Raw genomic sequence first — 22,775 nt, 5'->3', positions numbered from 1 at the left:
TAAAAGAGAAAATAAAATATTTCATAATTCACAAACTAAAAAAATATATTTTGTAATCTAAGATATTTTCGATGTAACTTTTAATTCTAAATAGTTTTTGAATAAAGAGTATACATTAGAACTGCAGAAAATATTAATACATATACAATATTCTAATATATAGTTACAAGTTTAATCTTAAAAAATATATTTGTACAAATGAAACAAACTTAAAGGCAAAAAATTTAATCAGAAAAAGTTTTAACTTATATACTAAGTTTAGTAACATTAAAAAGAAATTCTCATAAGTTTAAAATGTTTGTATTAGTAGTTGTTTATTATCTAACAAAAATTTTAACATTTAATTATAGAAGCAGATCATAAAAATGTTCGTATTAAAACGAATCAATACGGTAACTTTCTCGAAGTTCCGTAGTTGCATCAAAATTAAGAATAATATTTCAAAAAAGAACAGTTTTTCTTTCTTTCAATCTCTTTTAAACGAGCGACTTCTGATAAAGACAAACTTACTTTGTTTAAAAAACCATCAGCAAATTTGTTTCTTTCCTCAGTATTGTGATTGATCCAAGCATTAGCCGCGACTGTAATTGGTTCTATTTTGACTGATAGTATATCTCGAGATTTCGGGAATCCATGATTAAGCAGTATTTTTTCAGCCAAAATATATTCTAGCTCTAAAAAGTTACTGTTCTTAATAACTTCAGTTAAGTTGCATTTAATATAAAAGCAAATATTTTTTCCAAGATTGGTTGGTAAAATAGTTTGGTTACTTGGTATATACATGGAAGTTTGTCAGACCAATTGGTAGGTATTAAGCCATTTAAACTATTACCAAACATTATTTTGTTCTCTTTAAAAGTCTTCAAAAGTGAAACTTCTGCGTTTGAAACTTCGGCTGAAAAATATTATATTGTTAACTTTTATCTTCTGAAAAATATAAATCTTTAATAAAAGTTATACATATATTCAAAAAATTGTATTAATAGAGTTATTTTTATAACAAAAATAGCATTTTTGAAGTCGGCTTAGTTATTTATTTTTAAATATGACTTCAGATATGTCATGTGTTCCATTCATATGTTTAATAAAATGTTTTAACTAAAGAGCAAATGATTTTTAACAAAACTAATTTTGTTTATATAGATAAATATATATATTTTTTTTTTTTTTTTTTTTAGTCACAAGAAATATCTAGCTACAACAATATTAAAAAAATTAAAAGACCTTTATAAAAACTGTTTATACTACAAGTATCAGTTTATCTTTATCTTACAGTTTTTAATATCAATATTTTCTCGGTGTAGGTCTAATTACCTTATTTAGATTTTCCACAGATATAAGTAAATAGTCTGTTAAATAAAGTTTAAAAAATAAATACGTTTCAAGTTTTGTTATTAGTTTAGTTTTAACACATAAGTGAAATTTATTGATTCAAATGTAGCAGGGCTATATAAAAGTTTACAATGGATTTCTAATGTTTAATTTTTTTTTGACTAGTAAAACATTGTAAAATACGTTTTTATTTTAATTTAAAGTTATTTTTTGAATTGAAAAAAATTAAAATTACAACTTTTCTTCAAAAAATCTTTAGTTGATTTTTCAGATTTAATTTTTATCATCTTTCTACAATTTTCCCTAGTCATATTAACAAAAGTACCCGTGTTATAATTTACAGAAACTTTTTCAGAATTTTGTAAATTTAACTGAACAGCCGTCTGTTTATTTCTCCGCTGGTCGTTTTGAACTGAAGTTTTTCCACTTGAGTGCGTAAGTACTTTTCCTTTAGTCATATTTATTAAAAACTTTCTTGATAATATTAGCATCAATTATTTTGACGCTCCTTATTAATGAACATAAGTTATATTTTTTTAATTAATATTAAATTTATATTCGTTGAAAACTAAAAAAAAATTCTAGCTTTTGTTTTACCATATTAAAATGAACTTTTTTATAATTTATCTTTTTACATTTAAATTACTTTTTCTTTAGCCATATGTTTTTTTATTAAAAAATATAATTAATTATAATGATACCAATCATAGAATAATAACAAATAACAATAAAGTATTTTGCATCGTTTTCAGTCATAGTACTAACTATAATAATACCAACGCTACAAATTTATTAATTTTTGAAGTAAGCATTTTAAGTATTAAATTTATCAGTTTAAATTTTACTTTAAAACAATAGTTTAAAAGTACTTTAAAAAAACCAGTCAGGGTGATTTACACCAAAGTATCTGAGAAACAGCCTAAGAATTAGTTATATTCAATAATTGATAACAGAAAAAATCTAAACAAAAAAAAAGTTATTCAACCATATAAAATACTACTAATGATAAGGAATAAAAATCTAAAACTACCTTACTGAAAAAAAAAAATAAATTATGAAATTAATCTGAACTTTAAATAAAACAAAGTTTAACTAAAAGTTTAAATAACAACAAAAATTACAAAATATTTCTGTACAAACAAGTTCTGACCAATATAAACAGTGTAACCCATGGATCTAAGTTACTAAAATTAATAAATTTGTTTATTTATAGTATACTCTACAACCAGACTATTAACCATAACAAACAAACAATGATATTAAGCTAACGAATACTAATGTCAAAAAATACTTAAGGCTAATTAAAAAAAACAAGGCATGACATGAATGAATATATTTTATATTAATATTATATTAATTTTATATTGATAAGAAATTGCAAACATCATTATCAAACATTTAAAAATACCATACTTTCGAATATACTTTAAAAATGTATAAAATAAGTCTACATTTAATTACTTAGAATTTAAATCAAATAATAATACTAGATAGTCTGAGTCTGACCTTGATACTAGAACTTTTCGTTCACAGCATTGATAAATGAAAAATAAATTGAAATTGAAATTTAAATATTTTATAGCTAAAATAAACATTTATATTTGGCAAAAAATAAAGTGTATATCTTATATTTATTAACTTAAACATGTGTTTTATTAATTAAATTAAAAATTAGTATTAATTTAATAAACAAATTTAACACAATTTAGTTAGTACTAATAATTTAGTTAATTTGTCTAAAATAGTTTCATTAAATTGTAAGAAACTAAATTCAGAGTTTTATTTCATTTACTAAAGCTATCTAAAAGTAAATTTAGCTTAAATTTACCATAAAAATGTCATTACAGCTATTTTACAGTTTTAACTTTATTACAGTTATGTGTACAAATTAGTAAAGGACTAATAGGATGACTAGTTTATAATAAAGTGAAAGCTTAAGAGCATAAGACTAAAATATATATTATATATTTTAATGTTATATATTAATATTTTTTAACGTTTACATACTACAGAGAAAACTTAAAAGTAAAATTAATTTTGCAAGTAGTTTAAATTCAATTTACTAGTATTTATTGACGTTTGTCTATATCAGGGTTTCCCAAACTTTTTTTTTCAAGTTGCTAACTTAAAACAAATTAAAAAAGCTATTGCACAATCAAAAAAGACTACTCAAGAAACTACATTTAAGACACTTTAGACTTCTTTTTTTCTTCTTCATTTGTAACTCAAGAATATCTAGTGTAAGTTTCAGATTACTAATAAATACACCTAAGACCTTTTATTTCGCCCAATTTTGCGCCAAAATCGCCCAAAAGTATAAAGTTGTCCACCTCCCCCTTTTAACCCTTTACTAATCTCGCCCCTACAAATCGCCAATTTTGGGAAACCTTGGTCTATACTGTCGTAAAAAATACTAAAAAAGGTCATAAACTACAAAAAGAGAATGTGAAATTTTTAGTAAATAGTATTATTTTTTAACATTAATTTTTTAACATTATTTATTTTGAATATGCATTTTGATAGTCTATAAATCAAGATGCAAAAAAAAGGTAATATTCATAAATTTTTGACTTAAAAATAAAAGTATTAAATAAAATTTAAAGAACTTTATAGTTAGTTACTTTTACAGACTTAATATTTAAAATGCCACGTAGACATCGAGCATTACAAGAAATTGTAGAAAAACTTCGTAAGTAAGCGATAAAAAGGCATCAAGTGAACTTAAATGATCACCGTCGAGTTCGTATACGCGTTCGACTACCGATCCAAGAAAGACGTCATCTTTTACCCAGAATTTTACGATTCTTTAGACAACCACACAGATTTTTGACAGGTCTGACGTCAAAACGAATTGAAAAGTTTCAACACTTTGATGCTGACAAGTCTATGATCGGTGAACAATGTGCTGTTTGTTTTGATGACTTGGAAGTTGGTACAAAAATGGTTCGTTTGGACTGTCATGTTGACCATTACTTGTGTAAAACTTGTGCAAATAGTTGGTTTAAAGACCACAACACAGAAAAGCTTTTAAATAGTATATTGTTATGGTATTTATCTTTTGTTGAGCAATAAACTATTATGAACTATTTTCGTTGTTTAGAGTTTAATCACTGAATTTGTTTTACAAGTTTGTAGATATAAAAATTCACAAATTAAGAAACTATTTGTATTTTAAGTGTTTACAACTTATTTGTTGCAATTTTTTTTTATAGGTTAGAAAAAATACTGATTTTATTATTTAGCTTTAATTTTCTTACTAAACTAAACAAAACTCCAGAACAAAACTCTAGCTAAAAGTATTTGTTTTAGTTTTCTAGTAATGATTTAATGTAACTGCACCCTTTTTTTATACAGATCAAGATCCGGTCATATACGGATCAAAAATGGCAATAACCAACCGGACCCGGTACTGGACTTAGTAGATCATTACTCTTTTTAGCAATTGTCCTCCCAAGCTAAGCTTTTTATACTGAACTTACTAAACCCATTTTTGTCATTTTATCAGCTTTGTCATTTTACTGATTGTACACATTTAATAAATGCAATTTTTTTAACAGTTTTACCTTCAGAGTGAAAAGTAAAAGGATATTACATACCTCGTATTAATGTATAATGATATTGTTAGCAGTTGTTTCTTTACAAACACTTTTAATTTAAAAGTTCTGAGTACAATAATTAAGTTAAGTATAAATAAAGCGTTTATGTTACATGTGATAGATTTTACTACTTATGTCTTCGACATTTAAAACATATAGTTAAACTTCAAATAATATTTGTGGTATCAATTTTAGAAATAACTTGATGCTTTTAGCTATTAAACAACTTAATACATCTTTAGATAGCATATGTTAAAATAAACATAAAAAAAAACTGATATAAAATTTAGACTTGCTTGGAAATTAAAATAAACTTGGAGTAAAAATCAAAACAAATGTATAAATTTTAAAAGTAATTCAAAACATTAAAATCGAAAAGTTAAAAAAAAAACAACTTAATTTACTGCTGAATTATATTTGATTTGAAAGTTTTAACATTTTTTTATCGTAAATTGCGCTAAATACTATAATTTAAAAGTTCAATTTCATACTAGAAGGTTTTAAAATTTATTTTTTGCTGTTTACAGTCACCTGGCCGTTTTGGCAGGCAACTTTTATCTAACTATAGCTTGACTTTATTATGATGCAAGAAAATACTTGTTAAAGTTTTAAACTTGTTTATAAGTTAATTTTTTTGATTTCTTTAGTCTTAAAACTGTTTTACACGAACAACAAAGTATAAAATTACTAAAGAAGAATTAACAGATTTAATGCTAATCAGTCGTTTAAACCATTTATATAACTAACATATTTTACTTTTATTTAAGAAAAAGGGTCTTTAAAGATCAGCTTTATTTTAAGTTTGTACTATATTTTATCTATACGATTTTTAATCTACAGTATTTCTTCATTTATACTATTCATACTTTAACTTTTATTCAAACTCACGACCAACTAACAAATGAAAGTTATTAACAACAACAAATAAGAGTAACAAACTATCACGACGAAACCAATCGTAAGACGTATCGGATGCTTTTATTGTTGATGGTGTGGTATAGTTTATTATTCATTGTTGGTAGCGCGAAGCATCTTAACTAACGGCCGAAATAATTACTGCTTATTTGGAGTTGTTACTCATTTTAATGTAAAATTTACTTTTTACCGTACCTGTTATAAACATAATCCGAAATGTATATTTGCATTAAAAACAATTTATGACTACACTAATTTTTTATTAAAAACACGAAATAGAATGGTTAAAACGTGTTTGTTTATAAGCTTAAAAATTTACATCTACCTTGCTGGTGATTAACACAAAAAGAGTCAAATTTATATCATTAACTATTCTGAGTTATTCATAAGCGAAATCAATATTTAGACTCAATATGACAGAATCGAACCATAAATATTTGCTTTATTTTAGCAGCTAACCGTTAAGTCATACACTAAAAAGAATTTGATCAGCTTATGCATTGAAATTATGGTTGATTGGTTGCAATAAACATAAAAAGTAATAATACCCTATACAACTTCGTTTTTCAAGTGAAGCACAAATAGTTATAACGAATTATAGCTTATTGCACGACGAAAATAAAGAAGCTTAAGAATTTGATCCTAAGACCTAGTTCACTAAGACTATTCTGTTTTCGAGTTGTTTTTCACTACTTGGTTGCCTTTTAACGTCTTGTCTAGGACCGTAATCAAGTAAGTAATTAAATAAGTTTGTTTAAAAAAAGTTATGAATATAATTTACCATTAAAAATATTGACTGAAAAGAACTATTATAACTAGTAGTAACATTATGTTTAGTATAATAGAACTTTAATTTTTTTTGTACTGTGTAAACACATCTAGAGTAGAAATCAAAATTTACTGTTAGATGGTAGACCTAAATTGTAGATATTTAGTTAACAATTTTTTATTTCTAATACTCTACAATAAAACAATTTAATTACTATTGTTTGTAATGCAAATGGAAAAATTTGATTGTACCCTTTGAAAAATAAATATAAGTACTTGGATTTATCAACCTCGACGGCTGGGCGTTTTGGCAGGCGCCTGTAATCTAACTTCAAAGAAGCTTGAAATGGGGACGGATTTACTAAATTATAGACCAACAATGATATATTTACTTGGCATAAACTTTATTTTGAATGTAACTCTGTAAAAACCAGAGCCGTTTCATTTTAGACTATATTCCTAAAAACGGTAAATTATACAACCAGATTTATTTTGTACACAGACATTTTTTGTTCGTTACTTACTTACAATAAACCTGGACATTAAACCATTTTTAACATTTCTTTTAATTATTTAAACAATATAGTTTGCGAGTATTACTTAAATGTTTTTTTAAAAGTATTATTTTAGTATACTAAATATTTAGATATATTCAAAATGGTTGTTAAAGTTGTAACAGATCGTGTCTTTTTCAAAGTTAGTAAAGCTATTGACTAAATCTTTAAGATTTAAATGAAGCATTATTTTCAATTTTGTTGCTGTTACTAAAAATTAAAAAATTATATATAAGTCGCATCAACATATGAACAAATTCTTAAGCGCCTGTAGTCTATCTATGTGGAAGACTTAAGTAAAGAACAACAAAATTAAACTAAAACGCTTATATCATCACCGTGTCTAAATTTGATATTAATAATAAATATGTTCAAAATGTTTTTAAAATTAGTTTTTTTAAACTTTTCCCAACATAATGTAAAAACACACAACTAAATAGAAATAATACATTGTATTCAACCAAGGCTGTTTTTTAATTGCTAATTATCAAAAAATTAAAATGGTTTTCAAATTATATACATTTAGTTAATAATTGAGTAAAATCGTTTAATAAGTAATCTCAATATTTTATATAATTTAAAAGCAGAAAAATAAAATTTTTCATCATAGAGCTTTTACTTTAAACGTTTTGAACAGCATTTGTTTCGAAAGCAGATTGTTAGAAAAATGTTTAAATAAAATTTTAGCAAACAATGTTCGATATTACATAAATTCGCTATTTTTTATCGCAGAAGTATATAATTAAATGCGAAACTTTACTAAAATTCTTGACTTTACGATAATACCTTTAAATTAGCAAAGATCGACTACATTATCACATAAATATGTAATCGTAAGACAAAAAAAAATTCTTTGTTTTGAGTCTTTTAAATGTGAGTAGAGTCTAACTTTGAGTCTAAAATGTACGAAGGGTCAAATATACACAAAGACGCTTTTGCACAAAATGAAAAAGACACTTTTGCACAGCGTTAATTTTGCAGGAGAGGTCACTTTTAAAAAAAATACTATTGCACGGTTTCAAAAATTTCTATTTTTTTTTTTCTAGCTTTACTAATTATAAAAAAAAATTATCACTATTACCCTAACCGTTATCCTTCGTTCATTATATTTTTTATCTTCCCTTTTGTTTTTATTAATCAGGCAATTTTTTTCTTCTATCAATGTTAACCTTAATCCTTACCCACGGTCAATAACTTATTTTTAAGGTTGAAGAGGCTTAATACAGAACAACAAGTAGAACAAATTAAAGTATTTGAATTAACAACATGTCTTTAAAAAAAAATGCATTGCACTAGTAAATGCTCAGTTTGTTTTTATGTAAAAGTAAATCGTAAATAATACAACCTTCTAAGCTTTTTGTTTTTTTTTTCTTCAGCAAGTTTCACAAATAATAATTTAAACCTATAAAATATAAACATATAAAAATAATAACCTTTTATAATATCAAAATAATCAATGTTACTAAGTGTTTTCTTATATACAAAAAATAATATTTGCTAATGATGCTTTTAGTAATTATTTTTTCAAGTTGTTATTTTTTTACAAAAAGTTTGATTTTTTATGCTTTAATGTATGACTTTTTAGTCTGCTTTGCTAAAAATCAAAATTAATCATTATATATGTTTTCATTATATTAGTATTGTTCACTTTAAACATATGATTAAAATACTACAAGTTTACATCTACTCTTTAGCCAAGAATGTAAAGACATATTATTAGCAGAATAAATTTAGGTGCACAACTCTATACTGGTGCACAGCGCAGACATTAAAATAAAAGTTTTTTTTTTTTAATTTAAGGTCAAAAAATACCTGTTTAAATGAAAATATAAAGATGGTATATCAATGATACTTTAAAAAAACCTACTGATTTAGATTTGACCAATTCTAAATTAAAATAATTTTTTAAACTTAAAGGAAAAGTCATTAGTAAATAAGTTAAGTTTAAGTCAAAATCAGTGAGTTAGCTTGCCATGCTGAACCCGTTTCTTTTTAAAATAATTTATCTACATGTTCAAAATGTTGTTTAAGCATAGTATACTGATAAAAAAAGATCTATATTTATAAACATAAAATGCTAATAACAATAGATTTAGATTTACATTTTTATATACTTAATAACAAGCAACACAAAGTTTTAATAAGTTGGTAACAGTTTAGGTCAAACAATATGTTTAAAGTTACAAATGTACATACAACATGAAATCAAACAAATTAACATTTGAATACAAAAAAACTGATGTTTTTTTTATACCTAATATTTCAAACCTAATACATTGTTTTAGAGTAGAAGATATCAGGTTTTATTTAAACTTAATTTTGAGATAGTAGTTTAGAGCTCAAGTAAAAAATATAATAAAATGCTTAGAATTAAAAAACCTGCCAGCTTAACGATTTGACAGGTGCCTGTAATCTAGCTTCTTAGAATCTTAAAATCGGTAACAATATTACAAAACTGAAACGCTAAGTTTTATCACCGTGAAAAAGTTTAAAAAAAATATTTGTTCAAGTTATCCACAATCGGTAATCGTTAGACCAGTTTTTATAAAAAATTTGTTTAACTATTGTTTTACAAAGTTGTTCAAAAACTTTACAAAAAACCTTAAAAAGGAAAAAAAAGAAGAACGATAGTTTTTAAAGTACTTACTCAACATATATATTCTTATACACGTGAATAAATTTTACTTTTAATTTTAAACTAATATAAGTGTTTAATTTAAACTAAAACTTTTACTGCTCTCACCACCAAATGAAAATGAGTGTTCTGTTAAAAATAAAATCATAAACTTTTACTTATTTTTTTGTAAACATGTATCAGTAACCATTGTAAATGAGATTTACACTAAAACTATTTCACTAACCTAAAAAAACTTTTTTTTTAATTTCTAATCTATTTCTTTTGATCTCTAGCTAAAATGCTTTGGAACGTTCTGAAGTCTAAAAACTCGAAACAGTGATAGTTAAATTTTAATTCGATTGAAGAAATAAATTTTAATTGTTTTAATCGTCGTTTAATATATGGGCTATGGTAAAATTTTGTCATAGTTATTCAAAAGGGGTTAATAAAATTCTAATACATACTCAACTTATATATTCTTATACACGTGAAGTGATTTAACTTTTAATTTTTAACTAATAAAAGTGTTTAATTTTATCTAAAACTTTTACTACTACCGCCAAAAAACGAAAATGAGTGTTTTGTTAAATTGTATCATAAAGTTAGACTTATTATTTTGTAAACAAATATCAGTTACCATCGTAAACAAAAATTTACACTAAAAATATTTTACTAACCTAATAAAACTTTTTCCAGTTTTTTTTTTTTGTAATTACTCAAAATCCTACAATTTAGCTACTGATGTTTTATTACCATGAAAAAGTTTGAGTTAATGGTTTGTAAATTATTAAAAAAAGATTAAGTAGTTAAAAACAAGAATTTTAACAGCTTGGCGCCTTGGCAGGCGCCTGTAGTCCAGCTACTAGGAAGTTTGAAATGGTAACGACTTTACTAAATTAAAACGCTGAAAATAATCACCGTGTAAAACTATACAAAAAACAACATCGTGTCAAATCAGATAAAAGTAGGTATTTGTCGGAACCATTTCTTTTATACTTAAACTGATTATCTTTTTTTATTTACTAGAGCAAAAAAATGAATACCAAGATAAGTACTAAACTCAATGTAAACTGAAGTTGTCTATTGCAAGTTTTTATCTTTTATTTTTTAAATATTCAAATTTCTTTTAAAAGAAAAATAAGATCAATTCTATTTATTTTGTTTTAACGTATGCATAAACTTATAAAAAAATAAACATAATTTACCAATCAGAACAACTTAGAAGTTTTATTTAATGTTGTCTTCTACAAAATAAAAAATTATATATACTTATATACACTTCGGTATAATCAAAAAGAAATCGAATTTTTTAAGTTTTGTTTTAAACTACTAGGCGGAACTACTATTTTTTTTTCTATAAAATTTTTGAAGCTACTTGTTCCATAAATATATTTTTATTACAAGTTATCTAACGAGAAATGTTACTGTTCACAATTAACTTCTCTTTAAAAAAAAATTATAATACAATATTTACAAAAAAGAAGTTTTATACATTTGAAATTACAAACAGTAAATTTCAGCTTTGGTGTTGTTTAATAACTAGAAAGTACATTTTTTTAGTCAAAGTGTAAAATTTCGAGCTAGTAACTAAAATTTCAATATTAATATAAAAATAAAACCAACACTGTAACACTTAACAATTACATTTTAATATACTTCTATGTTTATTAAAAAAAGTGACAGTTGTATTACTTCAGCTTGAGAATGTCAATGGCAACTTATAGCTTTTATTTAAGCGCTCGTTAATAATTTTGATTTAAATATTATCCACTTGACAGGTACCTGTAATTTATTTAAACATAAGTTTTATTTTATAAACAGTATTATCTAATTATAGCCTGAAGAAAATGTTAAAATATGAACGATTTTAATAATTTAAAAGGGTGAAAAACATCATATCGTAAACTAAATAGATCCGAGTTAAAAATATGTAAATGTTGAATTTATTTATTTTTAGAAATTATTTTTAGAACACTTTAGATCATACAACTTTAAAATAGTTAGGAAAAATTCTTTACATAATTACAAATAAGAAAAGTTTTTAGGACCGGTTTCACTTTACTCTAAAGATAAGACATTTTTAGTAGTTTAAAATAATATATACAATATTACTTTTTTATTTTTTTTAACTGATTATAACATCAACTATCGGTAAGGCCAACCAAATAAACATCAGTGTACTATTTTTTAAAACATTTAATTACTATTGCAATTGCAATTTACTTGAAATGCAAAATAGTTTAATAAAAACTCGTTAACCAAGACTAACTTTCTAAAATAAAGTATACAACGCATTTGAAGAGGTATTTTATTAACATTTTGTTATTTATAAGTAAAGTAATTTTATAGACAAATAATTTTTGTAAGCTATAAAAGTTGTATTAATGGTTTTACAATTATTACACAACTGATAAAATATCTTTATGCAATATAAATAGTGTAACTTTATAAAAAGAATAGTTACGACCCTTTAGAAAAAGAAAATACAAACTGTAGAAGTCAAATATAGTAGTTTGTTTTGTTAAAAACAACTTATCATTAAAAAAATATAAAAATAGTAAGAGTGAAAACTATGTCTGCTACAACCTTTGAACTGCAAAGCAGAATAATTTAAACTAAAATAAATAAATACAAAAAAGCTCCTCCTTATAAAATTATGCTCATAATGGTAAAAACAAAAGTATTTTTTTATTTATTTTATATCAAATTCAAGAATTTATTGCAAATATAAAGGCATAAACTTAAAATATGAGATATTAACTGAAAAAAGTATAAATTTCTGTAAAGGAGCATAAATTAATTTGATTTTATTAAGTTTTAATCTTAAATTTAAAGTTTATAAACTCAAACTTATGCTTGTTTAATCAGCTTGGTGCTGTGATAAGCGCCGGTAATCTACTTTGAAAATTTTTGTAAACAGTTTTACTTCTACGTACAAGTTATCTATTATCGTTTATACAACTTCGTAGTAGATCTTTAATTGTTTTTATTTGTGTTCTACTCTGATACAACACAATATTGTAAACTTTTAAATGTAAACAAGTTAAAACAAACAACTTCTTTTTTTTCTTTTGCTAGTTCACAATAAATTTATAAGAATTTATATAAGAAAAAGGCTGTGTTATAAGTTTTAGAAAATAATATGTTTGAATGTACTATATTTTTCAGCCAAGCGCTTCGGCAGGTAACTGCAATTTAATTGCTAATAAACTTGAACAAAAAGAATAAGTTAATACTTAACCTTTAGAAAATTAACACTTTACCTTTCTCTGACTATATGTTGCATAATTTTTAAGCTTTAATTATAAGCTAATATTCTAATACTAAACTATACTTTTTAAGTAACTTTTTACTAAAATTACAAACATATGACTGACTGTTTAGTAGTAAAATAAACTTTTAGTTTTTACTTAAAAGGATGTAAATATATCTAAACAATTGATAAAAATAAACTTTTAGTTAATTATACTAACTTGTAAAGACGTTCTAATTTATTTTTTAATATTCTACAGCTTAACATTTTAAATATTTTATTTTTCAAAACAAAATAATAAACAACTGAAGCTTATGTTGTGAAAAAAAAATTAAACACTTAAATCTATAAATTTTGTTTGGAAGCTTGAAATGGTGACGGAGTTACTAAATTAAAAACCAACAATAGCATATCGTTCTTGGCATAAATCTATACTTATAACTTATATACGTTGGATGTTTATATAAGCTTGTAAATATTTTGTTGATACCTTACTATACAAAAACTAAACTACTTTTTATTTAAATAAAAATTGATTTTTTTTTTATATAGTTAGAAACATAAATGTTGGCAGGCCTATAGAAAACTGAAATTGGAAACAGCAGAGCAAAACAATTAGGTATAATACATAAATGGTAAAATATTCGAAAATGACATGGTAATGTTGCATTCGTTTTATTTTTAATTTTAATGTCTAACCTTTAAAAGTAAAGATTAAGTAAAATATTGAATATAAATAAACACTTTTTATGCAAAATTTCTAAAGTTTTACTAGTTTTCTTTTGCTTTTAAGTTAAAGACATTCTAAAGAAGTATTTTTTGATATACTTAGTTTGTTTTTATAACTGCTTATAATCAACAGTTAATACTAAGACTAGTAAAACAAATTTTAGTATACTGTCTTTTACATAAATTAAACCATATTTTTTGAATTACTTATAAATGTGAAATAGTTTAAAAGTTATATTAAATAGACTAAAACAGATAATGAATACAAAAGTTTCTCATATAGATATTTTAAAGAGATTTAGATCTAAAATTTTGATTATTATAATTTTTAAAACTTATTCATAATGTACAACCTCTGACAACTTAATATGATATTTGATATTTTTTACATATATTTTGATTTAGCATATGGGTAACTTAGTGTAAATCACAAACTGCAAGAAACAAAACATAAGTCAAATAAGTCAAGAACGATGTAAATTTTTTATAATGTATAATGTTTTGCAAATAGTAACTTTAATTGCTATAAATAATATCTTAAAGGTTTTAAATTAACTTTTTTCTTTTAAAGTTTATTTATGTTTATCTTTCGTATCTACTACATTTATAAAACAAAAAAACAAATAAGTTTTTTTTTTTCTTTTTTCTTTTAAGAATTCACATTTACATTTGACACAGCCTTATTGTTGTTAGATACAATAACATTTTACTTGTAGCAATAAATTTTTCAAAGAGTTTTGTTAATAAGTTTTGATACTAACAACGTTTCGTATCATATATTATTTTTTGTAAAAAACTTTATTTTAATTATATTACGCTAGTAAAAAATTATTTCCATCAGCAATGACTTTGACAGGCTTCTTTAATCTAGCTGCTTAAAAGCTTGGCTATAAGTTTACAAAAAGCTTTGTAGATAAGTTTCCTAACTTACAACGTCTTGTATCATATTCTATTTTATACTAAATCACTTTGTTCTTAAGTTTAAGCATATTAACAAAAAACAGTTTAACTAGCAGGGGGTTTGACAGGCGCCTGTGATAGCTGCCTAAAAACTCTGAAAATTGATAAGCATAACTGAATTATAATGCTTATAAATATCACCATGGTTGATTAGTATACTCCAAGTTATATTACGATTTAAACTGGATATTAATGAACTGTTTTCTTTTTATAAATTAAATTTTAAAAACAAAAGCTTAAAACGTATTAGTTAGTTTAAAACATAGAAAATATAAATTCTTTAAAACAAATTTAAGCATTTTGATTGTGGTTAACTATAATATTTAAAATACGTTATAACTTATGTCATTAATATACTTTTTGTAGTTACTAGTTGTTCTGACTATTTATAAAAATAACTGTCATTAAAACCACTATAACAAATCGTTTCATTTTCCTTTAGTAATCATTTAAGTTTTTTTGTTCTTAAGTATCATTTTAATATCTTAAAAAATAAATATGCTTGAAAATTTGCTTTATCCTAGTTGTGTGCTAACTTCAACTTTCTTTTATAAAACCTGAAAGCTTAAACATCTAGAAAAAAAATATTTTGTTATAAAACCTTGACATTAAAAACATACAAATACATTAAAATCATACTATAAGAATATTTAATAATTTTTTCAAAGATTTTAGTTTGGTCACTTAAGTAAATAACTATAAACAACAACCCTTAAAATAAAGTGGTGTAAACTTATTGATATATTGAAAAGTTCAATTAAATAAATAAAATCAAACAAATTAAATAGTTCCGATAAATAAAGTATAAATTCATAATCGACGGAAATAAATACATTAAATAGTAAACGTATATTGATAAACATGCTTGGAATAAATATAAAATAAATTATAACAAAACATGAAACTTCGGGCTCTGATGATTTTTGACATTGATTTATAAGATATAAACTTAATAAACCCTGTTTAATTAAGTTAACGAACTTTAGCAATAACTTCGTGGAAATACTTTAAAAAAAAATAAAGTTGAAATAAAATTTTACTTCGTAGACAAAAATATTTTTAAGATAAAATATTTTCTCTACAATTAAAATTTATAATGTTGCCTAGTAACTACAAGATTTAAAAAGATTAAAAATTATAATACAACAGGTATTGTTAGTAACTACTTATAGAAGAAAAATTGATACAAAAAGTATAAGTTAAACTAAAAAAATAGATATCAACCTTATCTAATTAAATGCTAATCAAATTTTTTCTGTTTTAAATGTAAAGTATTGAAGCTATAAAACTGCATAGATTTAAAATTTTCTATTTATGAAAACATAGAAGTTTAAGGTTTTAGTGCTGATAATTAATAATCAAAATATTAGTAGAAATAATATTTGATAGGAAATTTATGTAAAATATTTTCTATAATAGTTGTCAGTTTTATAATTCGAACATAAAAGTGAAAATAAGCTCATCCAGTACAATATAAACGGTAGTTCTTAGAATGTAAGTTTTGTTGTTGTCTAAAAAAATATGTTTTATCTTTGTAGTTTAACCAGTAAGAATACTTAGTATCTTACTTATTATAGAAGTTAGAAGAAATACTAGTTTAACAAGATATTTAAAATTCCAAAAAAAGTTTTTTTAGAATAAAAGTGTTTTATTTTAATAATCATATATTGTTGTCAAATATCTTTACATAAAACAAATACTTAAACATTTTACTAAAACTTTAACTTAGCTATGTAGTGTAACTAGATATAGTTAAATGTATTAGATATAATTAAATAAAATAATAGATATGTTTAACAACCAAATCGAAAGTTTAGTTTCATATTTATCGAATAAAACCTTTTAATATTATACTGTTAATAAATTAAACACGTTTTTAAACATCTTTAAGACGTTATTTAAACAAAATTTGTCTATCAAAATAACTACCAAAACTATTTATTTTACAAAAAAAAATTCAAATAATGGCATTAACACTACAACTATCACATCACATTTTAGCAACATTAGAACTATCACATCATGGTAGACCGCAACAATACAATTATCAGAACACAGTAGAACGCAACAATACAACTATCACATCACAGTAGACAACAATGTTACAACTATCACATCACAGTAGACATCAATGTTACAACTATCACATCACAGTACTCAACAATGTTACAACTATCACATCACAGTAGATAATAATGTTACAATTATCACATCACAGTAGCCAACAATGTTACAACTATCTCATCAAAGTAGACAACAATGTTACAATTATCACATCACAGTAGCCAACAATGTTACAACTCTCACATCACAGCAGACAATAATGTTACAACTAACACATTACAGTAGACAACAACGTTACAAATATCACATCACAGTACAAAACAATGTTACAACTATCACATCACAGTAGACAACAATGTTGCAATGATCACATCACAGGAGACAACAATGTTACAATTATCACATCACAGTACAAAACAATGTTACAACTATCACATCACAGTAGACAACAATGTTACAATTATCACACCACAAGTGTTTTATAATTTAAATAAACTTATAACACAAATATATAAAAGTCGTAGCATTGATTTATAACTTAAAATACATTGTGACATACTCCAAATTAAAATTCAAAGTAATTCTAATCGAATGCAAAAAGGAAATCTAACAGTTAAATTGGTGTTTGACAAATCATGGCATTTTGATATAATATGAAAATTTTTCATTTTTTTAGATTTTTTTTCTTAATTCCAAAACTCTTAAAAAAAAAGTTGTTCTATTTTTATGCAGTAATAAACATTTTACAACAATTGTTTTAATCATAACTTAATACTTTAAAATTTTACAAAATTACGCGTAGACCTGCCAACCGTTGTCCGCAACTATATGGAGTCTACAATTATCACATATCTGTTGTTTAGTTATTCAAGAAATCAACCTTTGACGCAACTCCTTAAAAGGAGAACGGTTCAAAATTGTACGAGTTTACAAATTGCACGAAGGGACCAAACTGCACAAGAACAAATTTGCACGAGTGCACTAAATTACACTGAGATGCACATAGACAATTTTGTACCGAGGGTCAGTTTTGTACGAGTTACATTTTTGCACGAGAGTAAAAATAAAAACAGAAACAAAATTATTATAAAAAGACAGACAAAAAAAAACTGAAAGATAAATTAATAAAAAACAAAAAAAAAAAAAGCTACTGATCGAGGGTAAGCGTTAGGGATGGAAGTAATAAAAAACCAACTAATAGAAGATATATATAAAAAAACTCAAATTATTTAAAAGTCAAAATAAATTACCGAACGATGGTAAGGGATAAAGAAAACAGTGATAGTTAACAAAAACAAAATTTATAAAAAATTTTAGAAAAATTCAGCCCGTGCAATAATGTCTCAGTGCAAAATTGGCTGCTCGTGCAAAAATTTTATAGTGCAAAAGTGACCCTTCGTGCAAAAAAGTCTTCGTGTAAAAGTATCTTCGTACAATTTTGTCCCCTCTTGTACTTTGTACGCTGGTGCAAAGTTGACAGCTACCCCTTTAAAAGATTAATTACTTTTTTAAGTTGTCTTACGTTTACATAAGTGCTTTTCTGAATTTCTTAGTCAATTAATCTTGGCAGTTCGAAAGCTATCATTATAAGTAGCATTTCTCAACAATTTTTATCAACGTTTTTGCATCGTTGTGATCCACTGTGATGTGATAGTTGTAACATTGTTGTCTACTATGATGTGACAGTTGTAACATTGTTGTCTACTGTGATGTGATAGTTGTAACATTGTTGTCTACTTTGATGTGACAGTTGTAGTGTTACAATCTATTATGATGTAATAGTTTATCGTCCATTGGTGAAATGTATAATGTAGAATATCTATAATTAGTGATGTATATATATATATATACATTATAAAATATAAATTTATAAGCAGAAAATGGCGATTAGTGACAAACTAATAACAAATAAATTGCATTATTGTGAGTTTTAATGACTTAATTTTTCTTTAAGAATGTATGTTCAGCTAAATACTTTCTGTATTAATACTTGTCTGTTTGTTACCGCTTTTTGATTTTTATTAGTGACGTTATTATTTAGCCACCACTAGTGAGCCTAATATTACTTAGAAAACCAGTTCATGTCTTAGGCGAGGTTGCTGGCCTTTTATTAGGCCAAGCGAAATTTTATAAATTTTTCAAGGTTTATGATTTGATAACACATTAAGTTGTTATTTTTTCAAGACTACAGTCTACATGTACATGAAGAAACTTTTGGTATTAAATGAAAATTAATTTGAATTATATTTTTTATTTTATATAAAAATACACGACTTGTAGATATTAATAAAACTGTTTGATTTTACATTTTTGCAATATGTTAATTATTCTTATAAAATTTTATATGGGAGATTGTCAAAAAGATTTCTATTGTTCAAAAAAAGAACTTAGCAAAAACAGTTTAAAAATACATAAACTTTTTATTTTTTTTCGCAGAAAAATATAGATTATTGTGAAACTATATTTTATTAAACTCTTGGCTTTACTATGGTACCTTAAAATTTTATAATATCGACCGCATTTACTACATACATATGTAAATATAAGACAACAACAAAATGCTTAGTCTTCTCCATACATACCCATGCTACTAAAACATTTGTAAATTTTTGAAAACAAAACTTTTGTAAACAACACTAACAATAGTTATTATTCGAAACAATTGTAAATTTAATTGCAATGTAAATCTCAACCAAAAAAATAAAAAAAAACTCTTAGTTCTGGAGACCAACAATACAAAACTATAGACCAAAAACTATACAAATACTTAATTTTTTTAACTAATTTAAAACTTAAAGCAACATTATGATGTCAAGCATTTATAAAAAGGTGATTTTGTTTCAGTAAACAAAAACCAGTATTTAAATTGTCCTCTTCAATTATAAAAGTTGTGCAGAAATCAAGCAAGCAAATTTCATCATTTGTAATTTAAGGGCGAAAGTTATTCAATTGCTGAGAGTTTCAACTTTATTATATTTCTTATTTTAGATTTTATTTATTTAAAACATGTGACTTTATCATCAAAATCTTTTAGTTAAACCTACAATAATGTTTCTTAAGAAAAATAATTGTTACATGACTTAAAGAAGTTTTAAAACCTTCTAAAATATAACTCATTTTAATTTAATGAGTTGTCTAATTACTGATTTATAGTTTTTCTTTTAATCGTATGTTTAAAAGTTAAACCTACATGATCATTTCATAAACTTTCTAAATTAATTTGTCTATAGAGATTTGTAAAAAAAACTTTAAAGTGTAGCTATTTGTATAGGTATGTAACCAAATAAACTGCACTTCAATGACTGACATTAAATTATAAAACATATTATTTAAACTTATACTCAATCCTTACATTGGTTTTTGCCAAGTATTTAGAAACAAAAAGGCGAGAAAGATGAATTTTCATTACAAAGGTGAAAAAGAGTGGTGATGACATAATTGAATACAAACGCTGATATATATCGCCGTGTCTACAGAAATATATTTCACATCTTTCAAGTCTCCTGGTAAATGACGAATTAATTATTTTACATTTACATTTTACTTTTGTTTAAGAAAACAAAAACTAACAAAACTACTTATATGAAAAATATAACTCGATACAAATAACTATTATATTGTTGCCTAGCAACTACAAATATTACTATCAATTATAAAGATTGAACATTATATTATATGTATGTCTCGTTAGTAACTACTTATAGTAAAAAATTTGCTTAAATAAAGTATAAGTTAAAATATAAAGGTACACAAGGCCAATAAGAATAAGTTGTTTTATCAAGTTAAAAGTACTAAAACTACACAACTACAGACACTTTTTTAATTTTAACTTATGTAAGCCGAAAAGTTAAAGCTTTATTGCTGATAATTAATTATCAAAGTGTTAGTAGCAGTAAAAGTGAATAAAGTATAAAGTATAACTATTCAAAATATAAGATTAAGTGTTTGTTAATAAAGATCCCAGTAAAACAAGTTCACTGGAGTATATAATAGAAACAAATTGTACAGTAATTCTTTTATTATACCGACATATGTTAACACACAGAAACATATGTCAGTATAATAATAGAAGTACTGTATAAATCCAATATAAAGTATGGACAATTTATAAAAGTTATAGTTTAACAAACAATAGCAATTTAAAACACTATGCATATTTCATTTAATACTTATCGCTTAAATATTTTCAATACAAAAGTGTTAACAGATTAATCCAGATAAAATATATATGGTAAGTTTTATAATATACGTTTTGCTGTTGTCTAACAAAATATTTTCAATTTTGTGGTGTAAGCAAATTAGCATCTTACATACTAAAGTAGTTAGAAAAGATACTAGTGTAGTAAGGTAGCTAGAAGTGTAAGAAAACTTATTAGAATGAAAATTATTTATTTTAAGAGTTCTTTGTTGTTATGTATTTATACTTTTAACAAAGGTATAAAATAATTAAATAAATCTATACAATAGCTTGTAGTGCGAATTATTTTGTTGTTTCTACTAATAAATAAACGATAAAATCAAAAATATGCTTAACACCTAGAATAAATAGTATGTATTATAGATTTCAACAGCTGGGCGCTTTGGCAGGCGCCTGTAATCTAGCTACTTAGAGGCCAGAAATGGTGACGACTTTACTAATTAAAACGCTGATAATCATCACTGTGTAAAGTTCTAAAATAATAAAATACGACGTCACTAATATATTCACAAAGGTAATTGTCGGAACCTTTTTTTATAATAAAACTAATCATCATCTTACTTATATACAGTATTATAGAAATTAATATCAAGGTAAATACTAAAGCTCACTGTAAACTGAAGTTGACAATTGCACGTTATTTAAAGAATATTCAAATTTCGCTTAAAATAAAAATAATACAAATTCCATTAACTTTGTTGTGAGTTAAACTTATTACAAAATAAGCATTAATTACTAACCAGAATAACTTAAATATTGAAGTTTATTTTTGTATTCTACAAAAAAAAAATAATATCTACTTTAATTGAATGACAAAAGAAAACGATTTTTTTAAGTTTTTGTTTTAGATAAAAACCTCACTAGGCAAAATACTAGGTAAAAATAAACATTACTAATTGTAATAGATTTTTCAAAGCTATTTGTTAAAAGAAATTATTTTATACCAAATTATCTTACGAGAAATTTTACTATTCACAAAATAATTACTCTCTTAAAATAAACTTATAATATAATACCAACAAAATAAAACCTTGTATACAATTTGAAGCTACATAAATTACTAATTTTAGCTTAGGTGTTATTTAGTAAGTAGAAAGTATATTTGTTGTTGTAAATTTGTAGAAAATTAAAAAAACGAAGTTTTATTTACTAAAAAAATAAGTCCAACACTGAACAATTTGTAAATATATTTTGATAAAATTCCATGTTTGATAAAAACTATAATGACGAATGTTTCACTTAAACTCGATTATGTCAATTATAGTTCTTACCTTTATTTAAGAGCTCGTTAAAAGTTTTAATTTAGATTTTACCTACTTGACAGGTACCTGTAATTTAGTTAAAAAGAAATTTTATTTAATTAACAGCAATCAAAGTGTAGCCTGAAGAAAGTGTTAAAATATGAACGATTTTAATAAACTAAAAGAATGAAAAATATCGTTTCGTAAACTAAATAGATCCCAGTTAAGAAAAAAAAATTACTGTAAATTTTGAATTTATTTATTTTCAGAAATTATTTTTAAAACATAATCGATCATATTACTTTAAAATAGTTTGGGAAAATCCTTAACATAATTACAAATAATAAAAGGTTTTTGGAAATAAATATGTATTAAACTTGTTTACTCTATAGAAAAAGACATTTTTAATAGTTTGATATAATCTAAACAACTTAAGTTTTTTTTTAACTGATTATAACATCAACTATCGGTAAGGCCAACCAAAAAAACTATAATATATTAGTTTTTGAAACATTTAATTACTATTGCAATTTACTTGAAAAAACAAT

This window comes from Thalia democratica, chromosome 2 (genome assembly GCF_965202585.1).
Source record: "Thalia democratica chromosome 2, ktThaDemo2.hap1.1, whole genome shotgun sequence".
Lineage (NCBI taxonomy): Eukaryota > Metazoa > Chordata > Thaliacea > Salpida > Salpidae > Thalia > Thalia democratica.
Note: the sequence above shows the minus strand (reverse complement) of the source record.